This window comes from Periplaneta americana, chromosome 2 (genome assembly GCF_040183065.1).
Source record: "Periplaneta americana isolate PAMFEO1 chromosome 2, P.americana_PAMFEO1_priV1, whole genome shotgun sequence".
Lineage (NCBI taxonomy): Eukaryota > Metazoa > Arthropoda > Insecta > Blattodea > Blattidae > Periplaneta > Periplaneta americana.
Genome location: NC_091118.1, coordinates 75,172,873 through 75,185,897, shown reverse-complemented (window position 1 = coordinate 75,185,897; position 13,025 = coordinate 75,172,873). Strand labels below are relative to the sequence as shown.

The window sequence follows — 13,025 nt, the reverse complement described above, 5'->3', positions numbered from 1 at the left end:
TTAATTGACATATATTCAGAGCCTGTGTATTTCAATGAAAATATACTAATTTACATTACTGATGAGCATGTGAATTATGTACATTTCAATAATCTCAATCATGGTGGGTTAACTGTGCCATCAGATGTGTTTCCTGTTTAAGTTTGTTCATTCTTAATTACACTCTTTTAACACTTTTATATCACTAATAACCAGGGAAAGGATTTATATGTAAATACATATTTACTTATAAAGCTAATATAATTTATATTTTGCATTATCTTTATGTTTCACAATGTGTAGGGTTGAAAAATCCTACTTTTATTTTCCATATTTTTCCATATTTTAGAGTTTAGTACATATTTTCGTTAATTTCCATATATTTTCCATATTTCATATAAAACAGTCCATATTATATTAGGTTTAACAATAAAACAAAACAAAATTCCATTAACTTTTAAAAATACATTTCAACAATAGAGATTTAAACACATGTTCAGTAATCCCTTTAACATCAGAGTTATTTGAAAATTAGCAGTCCTATCAACAATGGGAAAGTAAGTTACAAAACTGTATTAATTTAATTTAAAATTTTTAACAGACTTCAGTTGTGCAGCTCAACAGTTAAATGCCAGTCAGAGTACACATAGGTTCAGTTTTGTAAATCATACTATAAAGACGGTAAATATGCCAAAAGTACGTCATTCAGTCAATTTAAAATCAAAACTAACAAGTTACATTTCAGAATTTAAAGAAGATGGTTTATCAACTGACAATAAAATATTATTTTGTAATTTGTGTCAGTGTGCAGTATCATCTACACAAAAGTTCCTGGTGCAACAACACATTACAACTAGTAAACATCAGGCCAACAAACAACTAAATTCCAAGCAGAGACAATTGTTTTTAACACAACCAACAACATCGAATGTAAGATCTGAGTTTAACATCGACCTGTGCCGTTCTCTCATCTCTGCTGATATTCCTCTCTACAAACTAAAGAATAAGGTCTTCAGGGAATTCCTTGAAAAATATACTCAACATACAATCCCGGATGAGTCAACACTTAGGAAGACGTATGCTCCATCCATCTACGATGAGACAATACAGAAGATAAGAGATGAAATTAAAGATAGTTCAATTTGGGTTTCCATTGATGAGACTCCCGACAAAGAAGGTAGACTTGTTGGTAATGTAGTTATCGGTTTGTTAAGTGAACAATATTCTGAACGAATTCTTTTACATTGTGATGTTCTAGAAAAGTGCAATAACAAAACTATAGTTAAACTGTTCAACGAAGCTATGGGTATCCTGTGGCCAAAGGGTATTATGTACGATAATGTGTTATTCTTTATTAGCGATGCTGCCCCTTATATGGTCAAAGCTGGACAAGCATTATCTGTTGTATATCCTAAATTGACTCATTTTACTTGTGTGGCGCATGCATTTCATCGTGTGGCAGAAGTGGTCAGAGACAATTTCCCTAAAGTAGATTTGTTGATTTCATCAGTGAAAAAAGTATTTCTCAAAGCTCCCAGTAGAGTTAACGTGTTGAAAGAAATGTACCCTGAAATTCCATTGCCACCAAAGCCAATTTTAACTAGATGGGGTACATGGCTAGAAGCAGTTGAATATTATGCCGAACATATAGACTCTATTAACAATGTTCTCCTTGCATTGGACTCTGAAGATGCAGTCTCAATTGATACTGCGAAAACAGTTACCTGTGACATAAGTGTGAAGAATGACTTAGCTCACATTCAGCATACATTTTCATGCATCATAAAAACGCTCAAAAGTCTCCAAAATAGGCACCTTTCACTATCTGAAAGTTTTGAAATTATAAATAGTACTGTGGAACAACTGAATCGTGGTAGAGGTAAAGTTGCAGATGCAGTAAGAGCTAAGGTGGACACTGTACTTTCAAAAAACCCTGGATATGAAGAACTACAAAAGGTTGTTGCTGTGATGAGTGGTGAATCAACAGTGAAGATTAACTTGGACTTATCCCCAGCAGACATTGTGAAATTGAATTATGTACCAGTTACTTCTTGTGACGTCGAACGCTCTTTTAGTCAGTATAAATCTATCCTCAGAGACAATAGAAGAAGATTCACTTTTCAGCACTTGAAAGAAATGTTTGTAACCTATTGTTATGGTAACAGACAATAAAAATTGTGTTTTGTTGAAACTACATTGGAAGATAAGGTACGTCCATTATATTTTTTGTTTAGTTTGATTAAAATGTACCAATATTTAACGTACATAGTCATTTTTTTATAATTTTAAGTCCATATTTAATTCCATATTTTGGTAAAAATCCATATTTAATTCCATATTTTGGTAAAAATAACTACATATATATTTACATATTTCATATATTTTTAGTCCATATAAATCCGTTCCCTGCTAATAACTATTAAGTTATTTAAATTAAATAAAAACTTCACTGTGTTAATACTGTATGAAAACTGTTGAGTTATTTTACCTGATGGACTAGTTTCGATGTAATTTCCATCTTTCTCTGAATTCTAGAATTAAATTAAATAACTTCACTATATTGATATTTAAATTGTAGAATTCAGACGATAATGGAAATTGCATCGAAACTAGTCAATCAGATAAAATAACCCCACAATAAAATTTAAATATTAACACAGTGAAATTATTATTTATTTAATTTAAATAATTTAGGTTTGTTTGTATGTCTTATTATTCAGAAATTAGTGTCTCACATCATAAGAGTATATATTCCTTTGTTGTGGCAGTAAAAATTACAGCTAGCAAAGTTGGTGGAACAAGGATCACATGTAAATGATAATCTTAGTGCATTCCTTTCAGATATCTGCATTTCCGGATGATTGGCACACGGCAATTGTCACATGGGTCATTTCACCTACTGCAAAATCATACACAGCAATTGTCACACACGCGACATTTTGCCTACTCCAATGTAATCTACAGCATATTTTGACTATACTTACACTACCGGTCAAAAGTTTTCGATCAGCTATGAAAACAACTATATACTTTATTTCAATGTACAAACACATTGGAAAAACTAAATAGACCAACAAAATAAATATTTTCTCTCTCTAGCATTATGATATGATACAATATTCAAAACGAAATCCCTGTTTCAACCACAAATCCATAATTATGAAAGGTGATCGAAAACTTTTGATCGGTAGTGTATATGTAGGTTAAATAAGAATAATATTAACAATTTTTCTAATATATAAATATACACTATATATGGAAAAGTTATTGAGTATCAAAAGTATTGTTTATAATATTACGGCTGATAAATTTTACGAGTATTATTGAATTGTATTTCATGCTTACAAATCTAAGTTATGCCCACAGGAACATAAATAATCCAGTATTTGGTCCTCATCTTTATACTCATTATAATGCTCAGCAATACTGTGCAACCGATGATTGACTCGTGCATAATGCATTCTTTGTCCCTCCCTTATTCTTCTTCAAGCAATGACTTCAAAAATCATTTGTAACATGTCTTCCTGTTCTTTTTTAATTTCGTTCCTTACTGAATACAGAGAGGGGTGACGTTTTCCAACCATTAGTTGGAAAAGTTGATGCCATTCTCTGTAATCTTATTAGTTCTTGGCTCTTGCAATATGACTGCAGTGTATTGGTTCCATAAATGGAGTGCATACTTCGGACGTACAGCTTGTTGTCTACCCCTTCCTTGTCTTCCTCGAATATAAGTTATATTAAAATAATCTATAACTTCTAATAATGATTTTGGAATATCTTCATACAGCAGAGTATGCTAAAGATACATCTGCTACTGGAACGAAGCCCAGACTTAACAGCTGATGTATTCCATTCCTAAATGCCCTATTGTCTCCATTGTCATATAAAGCTTGCAAACCTCTAACCTGTAGAGTCCTATAAAATGATTGTCCCAAGTGAAAGAAACATAATCTGGTAGAAGCTGCAGGAAACACAGCTTAATGGACAGTAAAAGTACAGTGTTCTAATAATAATGTATGAAATATACCAGTAGGCTACACAAGCAGTGTTTAAAATATATAGTAGGTCAAGTCAACATAAGTTAAATGTCTCATAGGTTAAAATAACAGTAGACACAAGCTCCTTATGTCAAATGAAGTGTGGCAAATGTCATGGAACCGATATCTGCCCTTGTGGCAAACGAGTATTTAATATTTGTAAACAAATTGTATCTATCTTGTCTAACACACTACTCATCAATTACTGTAAAACAGAAAATGACTAGCGGCTCTGGCAAGAAGAGGAAATTAGAAATATTGTGCAAAATTCCATGATGCGTTGCAGAACCCTAATGAATAAAAATGTATGAATTACAGGTAAATGCTTTCTATTTTGAATTAATTAAATGTGATGTTTTCAAGTTCAGTCTAGCCACTGGTGTAGCTCGGTCAGCTGAGGCACTTGCCTGCTGATCTGAAGTTGTGCTCAGGCATGGGTTCGATTCCCACTTAGGCTGATTACCTAGTTGGGTTTTTTCCGAGGTTTTCCCAACTGTAAGGCGAATGTGAGCTAATGTATGGCGAATCCTCGCCCTCATCTCGCCAAATACCATCTCGCTATCACCAATCTCATCGATGCTAAATAATCTAGTAGTTGATATAGCGAGCGTTAGTAAATAATCAACTAAAAAAGAAAGTTCAGTCTACAGGCCTGCCCCGAGAAAATTTAGACAAAATAACTTGTGTTACCTCCATTTTGTATATTTTAAGTATTATTATTATTATTATTATTATTATTATTATTATTATTATTGTTATTTGTATAGCTCATAATAGAAAATTATTTCGGACAATAGTTAATCAAGAGTAATATTAGGGCGCCTACTGTGTGTGTGGTTTTAAATTTTTAATTATTTCCTGAATTGTAAAAGTGTGTCCACACCAAGGCCACTGTTCCAACTGGCATTGCTGCATGACAAAAATCAGTCGGCAAAATCCAGCAAATCTGTCGATATAGGAGAAAGCCAATGTTTACCTACTAAGATATAACATGCAGAGCAAGTCGCCTGCAATCAACAAGTATCATATTTACGTAGAGCATGAAAGTCAAGGAATATCATGGAGAGTAAAAAAAATCGTTCATACAGGAATGGGAATTTCAGATTATTGATGTACTTTTAAAAAGCAAATCTGATACAACATTAATACAAATTAATTTCCCACAATATATCTATCAATAAGATACAATAATAAATAAATAGATAGATAAATAAATAAATACTGGTATTACCTTAAATACTCCCAACAGTGTCCTTAATATTTAAGCCATTTTCATGGTGTTGAATAATGTTTACTTTGTCAGAAATACTCAGACGTGAACGTGATTGTGACATAATGCCTTATCAGTATGTGCAGGTTTGGATTCTCATCAGAACAAACCACATTGAACTGTTTTGCTGCTTTCACTAAACTCAAATTCTACTAAATCATCGGAAACGTGTAATTAATATCAAAATGTACCAGGAAAATGTGCTGTGTGCTGCTACTGCTTTTGTAATAATAATTGCAAAACCACCTCGTAAAAGAAGATTTTGGATGAGAGTTACAACTGCTATACAGATGCAATGGTAGTTTCAGAATTTTTTTTAATCTGACTGGACCAAAATTCAGTACAATCAATACTAATTACAGAAAAGCTGTTCCTACAAGTGAAAGTCTTCCTAAAGGTGCGTCTACACAGTTCAACTTTTGCGCATTCAAGCAATGCATGCAAGAGTGAACGAAACGCATTCAATTGTGCATGCCTTTTCCACTAAAAATGAAAGTGCATGCTGCAATTGAAAGCTATCTTGTGCGTTATTTCGTTGAGTAGCAGAATATAGCGAGTAGAGCTGATTGGTTTAGGTGGCCATGAATAAACTAAAAATTGTTTTGTTTGATGATGGTGTACTTTTAAGCTGAAAATAATGGCAAGTACAATTAGCTTTATGGAAGATTATCTCAAATACGAGTGCCTATGGAGTGTTTAACCATAATTTTGAGAATCAAGTAGCCTAAGTATTGGATTCATATTTAATATTTATTCATTAATATTATATATGTAGTGAAGATGACGCTCAAATGATGCACTGTGTAGACACAAAATCTGCATGCATTTTAATTGGACATTCGTTTTCAACTTGATTCTTTCAATATTCTCCCCGGACTGCATGCGTAAATGCATGGAAAATTGAATCGTGTAGATGCACCTCTACGGTTATTTGCATCAAGAGTTTCATACTATTCTTTAATGCAGCAGTTTCCTAACATTTTGAAGGTGCAACCAACTTTTGGACGAGACTTAGTTTGCAACTCCCACCATCATACTGGTACTTAATCCCATTAAAAAAATACAAATCCCTGTAAAATCTGAAACGATAATACTCAAAACCAGTAGATACCACTCAAAGGATGACCAAGATAGATAATTTGTATAAACAAAAGCCGCCTACTAATCAATTCATAAAGAATAATAAGAAAACAAAACAATTTTGTGACACTTGGAAAGAAAAAAAACCATTAACATAAGAAAACATAGGAAATCATTTACAATAAAAATTTTATTGGGTACAAATGATTACTAATTATAGCTAAGGATGATTTTAACACGTGAGATCCTATGGCATCAATCGTTGCATCAGAAATTTTATATTGTTTAAGATGATTTAAAGTTTCATGTGGGATCGTGCCACGGGCACCGAACATAAGCCCAGAAACTGTCCAATGTGTGATGTATTGTGCTCCAAGATGCTGACAACAAGGCTCATAGATTACTTGTTTTTCACGACACACCTCTTGTGGCTGTTGCTCATGCATCTCGAAACGGATTGTGGGATCAAGAATGACACCCTTATCCTTTTGCCGATCAATTATGATGATATCAGCACTAGTAGAGCCATGAGAAGAGATGCAACCAACCTCCTCATAAACCTCATAGGAAGCATTCTGACGGATTGAAGCTGTGATGAGAGAACGAACCATATTATGTCTGTTGATTCGGAGCAATTCCCCATGATGGCAGAAACCCAAGACGTGAGGAAGCGTTTCTTGCTCGTCACATCTTCTGCAATGGGTTGAGTCAAGAGTTCTACCAAGAAGAGTATGTACAGGTATTGTATTACAGTTCATCTTAATGGCTTGCGTCCACTGACTGCTCGAAAGTCCTTTTTGGTTGAGATCCACGAATTACCTTTCTTCCAGTGAGAATAGAAAACAACTCCCAAACCTTTACTTTTCAATTTGCTCCACTGATGAAAAGAATCTTCACGCAATGCTTTTCGTAGTTTTTGAGAAGAAATACGTTCAGAGCAATTGAAGGTAATTGGTAATTGTTTGATGCAATGTTCAATTTCGTTTGGAAGATTTCAAGTGGCTGCTACATGAGGGTTGTCAACGTGTAAAAGTCTTTGACAAATATTTAAGTGTTGAAGGTAAGCTTCCCACTGGGCTTTAAATCTCTAAACCTCGCAATCTTCTTGGTGCATACAACATAGCATCCGGGGTGTCAGTAGGAATGTTAATTATTTCCTTAACAGCGCTGCGAATTAATTTGTCAATATCAGATAGAAATTTCACTTTAAGATCTTTTAAAGGAGCACATTGGAAGGGGTAAACCAACTGAGGCCAGATATATTGATTTAATATATTTATCTTTTGGTCAGGCATGAGTAAGGGTGAAGTGACCAGTTGATTAAGTTTTTTTGTCAGTTTTTCAATTAGTTGCGCCGCATTAAATTTTATTTCATCATTAAAAGTAATGCCAAGATATCTTATAACTTCATCCGATTTGACGCAAGATATTTCTTGTCCATCGATCAAGGTGAGGGAATCAGAGCAGAGACATCCTTTACGTAGGTGTATAACATTACTTTTATGCGACACGAGATATTATGTGAATATACTTTTACCGGTAACAGTTCAATCGTATTGTTGAGAGACATGTGAAATACAGAATATTAAACAACTAGTACGAGCTAGTGAAGCCATCAAAACTTTTGACATTTAAATACCAAACATTCTGACATAAGAGACAAGCCTGTAGCATTCTTTGAAAGAAAGCGAAATCTCTTCCACAAGGAGTAAGGAGTAAGCTGTTTTACCTCGGCAACCAGCATAGGCGGAGTTATGGGGGGGGGGGGGGGAGCATGGGGGGCACTGCTCCCCCAAACATGTACGAATTCTTTTCCTTATTAGCGTTAGAAAATATTGAATTCAAAATATCTTTTTTGCTTTTGTTTATGATTAAGTTTCTGTGCTTAAATTGACGAATTAATGTCTTCAGATCATGTGTCTGGATTATAATATTTATTTTAAATTTTTGAATGTATAAGAATTTCTATACCTCATTTGAGGAATGGAGGCACTGTAATGTTTCTTTTGCAGCAGCCTATACTCATGTTAGAAGTCTGCAGGTATTCAGGCCGCCACTTGGAGAAAAATATGAATAACATACTGAACAACAATGCAGAAAAAAGAAAAGTGGTCCTGGTATAATGTGTAAACTTGAAGACAGGATTAAATAAAATAATTAGAGTTTACAGTTCATAATACTTTATCTTCGGGAAAGCTTAATATAAAAAAGTTTCTATTAGCACTGTTATGTAGTTTTATTGATGTATATATTGTGTTCCTGTACGAGAGAGAAAAAGAGGGAGATTGTTTTAAACTATGCCCTATTATAATTTGTAGTAGATCTGTAGTTCAAGCCCTACAGTAAACAATTCGGTCCAAAAACATCGCGGATATGGATGTAACACTGTGAGAAACATGCCCCCGAAAATATCTTTATTAAATGATAATATTCCTATATACTGTATAGTACCACAGTCAAGCTATAACGGGGGAAGGAGGTACATGATGTCCCCCATAACACCATTATATGGGGATTCTATGGTTTTGGTTTGCCCCCCCCCCCCCCAAGGAAACAGTTCTCTCTCCGCCTTTGGCAACCAGCACTAATGAAAAGCATTACTAGCAAGTTCAAATTGCAAAATACAATAATCCATAAACAGTTGCTAAAAAATTTGCTTTCACCAATAGCTGTGGATGTAATGCAAATAATAGTTGGTAAAAAGGAGGCTAACAAGCTCAAGCAAATACTATCTCTCTCCAGTAACACGATTCAAAGAAGGGTACGCGACATGGCTGAAGGAATTGAAATACAAGTTCTTGAAAATAATAAGAAGTGCATATATTTCTTATTGCAGATGGACGAATCCACAGAATAGACCTATATTTCCATTTGTGTTCAATTCATAATCTTTATAAGATGTAATACAGAGAATAGTATTGTCATCAAACAATACATACGGCCTAGCACAATTGTATCAGACCTATGGAGGCATAGCTAGGCTGCCATGGGATACCATCATCTCACCATCAATCATTCTTTGAATTTCATAGACCCAACACTGGAGCACACACTCAAACTATCGAGTCAATGTGGCAGAAATTTAAACATGAAATCAAGAAGTCATATGGACTCAGTGGTGTCACTGGCCCAAGTTTCGATGACTATCTGCAAGAATTCATGTGGCGAAAAAAAATTTACAGATCGGCAGGGCCTATTTTATTTATTTTGGAATGAAGTGCAGGGCTTGTACTCTTGTCGAAATTAAAACATTGTAATATCGTAAAACATTGAAATAAAAAATTAATCAGCATTATTAGTTTCTACTTGTAACAACATGAGGGGAGGATATTCCGAAACAATACCAGAGATTTTATTTAGTAAACCATTAGAAACCAATACCTACAACCAGAAAATTATGATTGAACAATTTAATGCGATGTAGTAAGTACGTACGATATTGACTGGGCGAAATACAATGGTAGACCTTTATGCACAAATGGCGCCAAGCAGTGGTGTATTTCTTTAAAAAAAAAAAAAAAAAAAAAAAAGTGCCCTGCTAGTAAGTATGTACAATATTGCGATATTGACTGGGCGAAATGCAATGGTAGATCTATATGCACAAATGGCGCCAAGTAGTGGTGTATTTCTATAAAAAAAAAAAAAAAAAAAAAGCAGTGCCTTGGTACTGTTGTCACGCCAGGAGAAGTCGCCTGAAGTACTTAGACGGGGCAGAGGGGAAACAGTCGCGCATGAGCACCGCACTGTTCACTGCAATATTCCTGTTTCACTTTTTTTTTTTATTTTTATTTTAGTAGGTTATTTTACGACGCTTTATCAACATCTTTGGTTATTTAGCATCTGAATGAGATGAAGGTGATAATGCCGGTGAAATGAGTCCGGGGTCCAACACCGAAAGTTACCTGGCATTTGCTCATATTGGGTTGAGGGAAAACCCCGGAAAAAACCTCAACCAGGTAACTTGCCCCGACCGGGAATCGAACCCGGGCCACCTGGTTTTGCGGCCAGATGCGCTGACCGTTACTCCACAGGTGTGGACTTCCTGTTTCACAAACATCTACTACACGTGTCTAAGAGTCTTTGCGACTTTGTGAAATAATAGTGGGGTTTTTATTGTAGTGTTTTATTAGTTTCAACAAGACAATTGTTTTCAGTATACCGCAAATCTTTGTATTGCTTTAGTTATCCTTTGCTTTTCGTGTTAATAGTGTTGATAATAATATAGTTAATAGAATTTATGTTATTATATACTGTTATTTAGGTTTATAGCAGTTTTTTGTTTATTGTAAATATGTCGACAAAGAGGAAACAAGGATTGACAATATATAGCAAAGAAAGGAATATTATTAGAAGTGCAAAATAATTCTGTGATCAAGAAAAAGACCAGTGCCTTTGCATTCCTCTTACGAAACCTACAGCAAAGGTAGAAAAGTACTCTAATCTATCCACAAGAACAATACAGCGTATTAGGAATGAAATGAAAGACTGGACAGAACAAAGTGCGTTGTCGACACCTGAGGGAGAAAAAAAAACTGAAATGTCCGGACTTCCGAAACGCAAATGTAGATGACTTCGACGGGAGATTGACAAAAAAGATGCAATTGAGAATTTTTATTCGAAAAAGAAAGAGGGCCACCGGCATAGCTCAGGAGGTAGCGCGATTGCCTGCTGATCTGCAGTTGCGCTCGGGAGTGAGTTCGATTCCCGCTTGCGCTGACTACCTGGTTGGGTTTTTTTCCGAGGTTTTCAAAGCGGAAGGCGAATGTCAGGTAATCTATGGCGAATCCTTGGTTTCATTTCGCCAAATACCATCTCGCCATCATCAATTCAATCGACACTGAAGAAGCTAGTAGTTATTATAGTGTCGTTAAATAACAAGTAAAAAAAAATAGTACCAAGCTGCAACAAACTTCTACCCTTTTACAAGAAAAAATTGATTTGAAATGAAAGACAACATTAAGACGAACACTGAAGAAAAAGGATTTCAGGTGGAAGAAGTGTGCAAAAAAAAAAAAAAAAAAAAAAAAAAAAAAAAAAAAAAAAAAAAAAGTTGAGGAAAACACTGTAAATTAGAATATGTGAAGGTTCCTACAGCAAATAAGAAAGCTTAGGAAAGTGGAAAAACCGATTTTGTATCTGGACGAGATGCGGATAGATAGGCCTACCAATTTAACGTTTCCCAAGTGCTGGCACGATAAAAATGTTACGGGAGTTTTGACTACCATAAATGTGTCCAGAACACTCATTGTTGTCCATCAGGATGGGGACGGTGGGGCTAATGGCTTTGTTGAGAGATTCGAATTAATATACACGGCTGGAACATAAACAGACGATTATCATGGACAGATCATACCCCAGCAATTTTGAAAAATGTGATGACAGTCATAGCGACAACACCGAAGATGCGAAATCTTTTATGTCTGACTCCGTTCCCTTGTAGCCAAATAAGTGGACTGAAGTTTTCAGGTCAGAATGTAGCGTAAAGTTCCCCCGTCCCGCCTATCTACTACCCGCGCCAACTCGTAGCGCGAAGACAGTAGTAAGTACGTACGATATTGCGATATTGACTGGGCGAAATGCAATGGTAGATCTATATGCACAAATGGCGCCAAGCAGTGGTGTATTTCTATTAAAAAAACAGTGCCCTGGTAGTAAGTACGTACAATATTGCGATATTGACTGGGCGAAATGCAATGGGAGATCTATATGCACAAATGGCGCCAAGCAGTGGTGTATTTCTATTTAAAAAAAAAACCAGTGCCCTGGTAGTAAGTACGTACGATATTGACTGGGCGAAATGCAATGGTAGATCTATATGCACAAATGGCGCCAAGCAGTGTTGTATTTCTTAAAGAAAAAAGAAACAGTGCCCTGGCTCTGGTATTTCGGTAGTTCAGATAGTAGAAGGTCGTCGTTTTCGTTATCATTTCCGTAGGCGGCTTGCAGCTGTGGATTATAATTTATGGCCAAAATAAGCGCTGTTGCTAATACGTCTTGACGCTAATCGGTGCATCTTCAGTAAGCACGTGTTTTAGTTTAATGTTTCTGTATAGAGTTATTATTTTTCTAGTTTTATTTGATAGTGTGTAGTTAATACTTTCAGTAGTATTGCATAGTATGCATTAAGTGCGAATATATAAAGTACGGCAACAACGCGTCACAAAACAACTGCCTCCCTGCCTTTTTTTTTTTTTTTTTAATTATTAGTAGGAAGGTGATCAACAGTGAAAAGTGTTTCATTGTTTCGGGAAAACCCGTGGGCTTGAATGAGCGCGACTTCTATACCACATGAGGGTTTTCGAATGCAAACATAATTTTTGCGGAAAATGAGCTAGTTAATACATGTAAATTTTTGATAAATCGCAATAAAGAGACCGCCACTAGGGGAAGTTATCCCCACCCACATGAAATGTGCATTCAACACAATACTCACGTAGTGTGTCTGGTGAGCTAGTAGGAGAAAAGTGGAAGGAGTGGTGAGCGGAGTTTCTACGTTCTGCTTATTGCGATTTTCCCTAATTTTTTTTACCACGTGAGTGTCGATTGCACATTAATTTTGGCGGAATTGAGCTAGTTAATAGGTGTAATTTATGTTTGTTGTGTTATGCTAAATACGTGAGTGTCGAATGCACATTTCAGTATGGTGAGCTTAGGAGTGA

General features: G+C 35.3%; 1 long non-coding RNA gene across 2 annotated transcripts in view; it reads right to left on the bottom strand.

Moving 5' to 3' along the window:
- The window catches only part of LOC138694343 (uncharacterized), a 49,393-nt gene that overhangs the window by 34,871 nt on the left and 1,497 nt on the right, over positions 1-13,025 (bottom strand). The gene's annotated exons all lie outside the window — the stretch shown is intronic.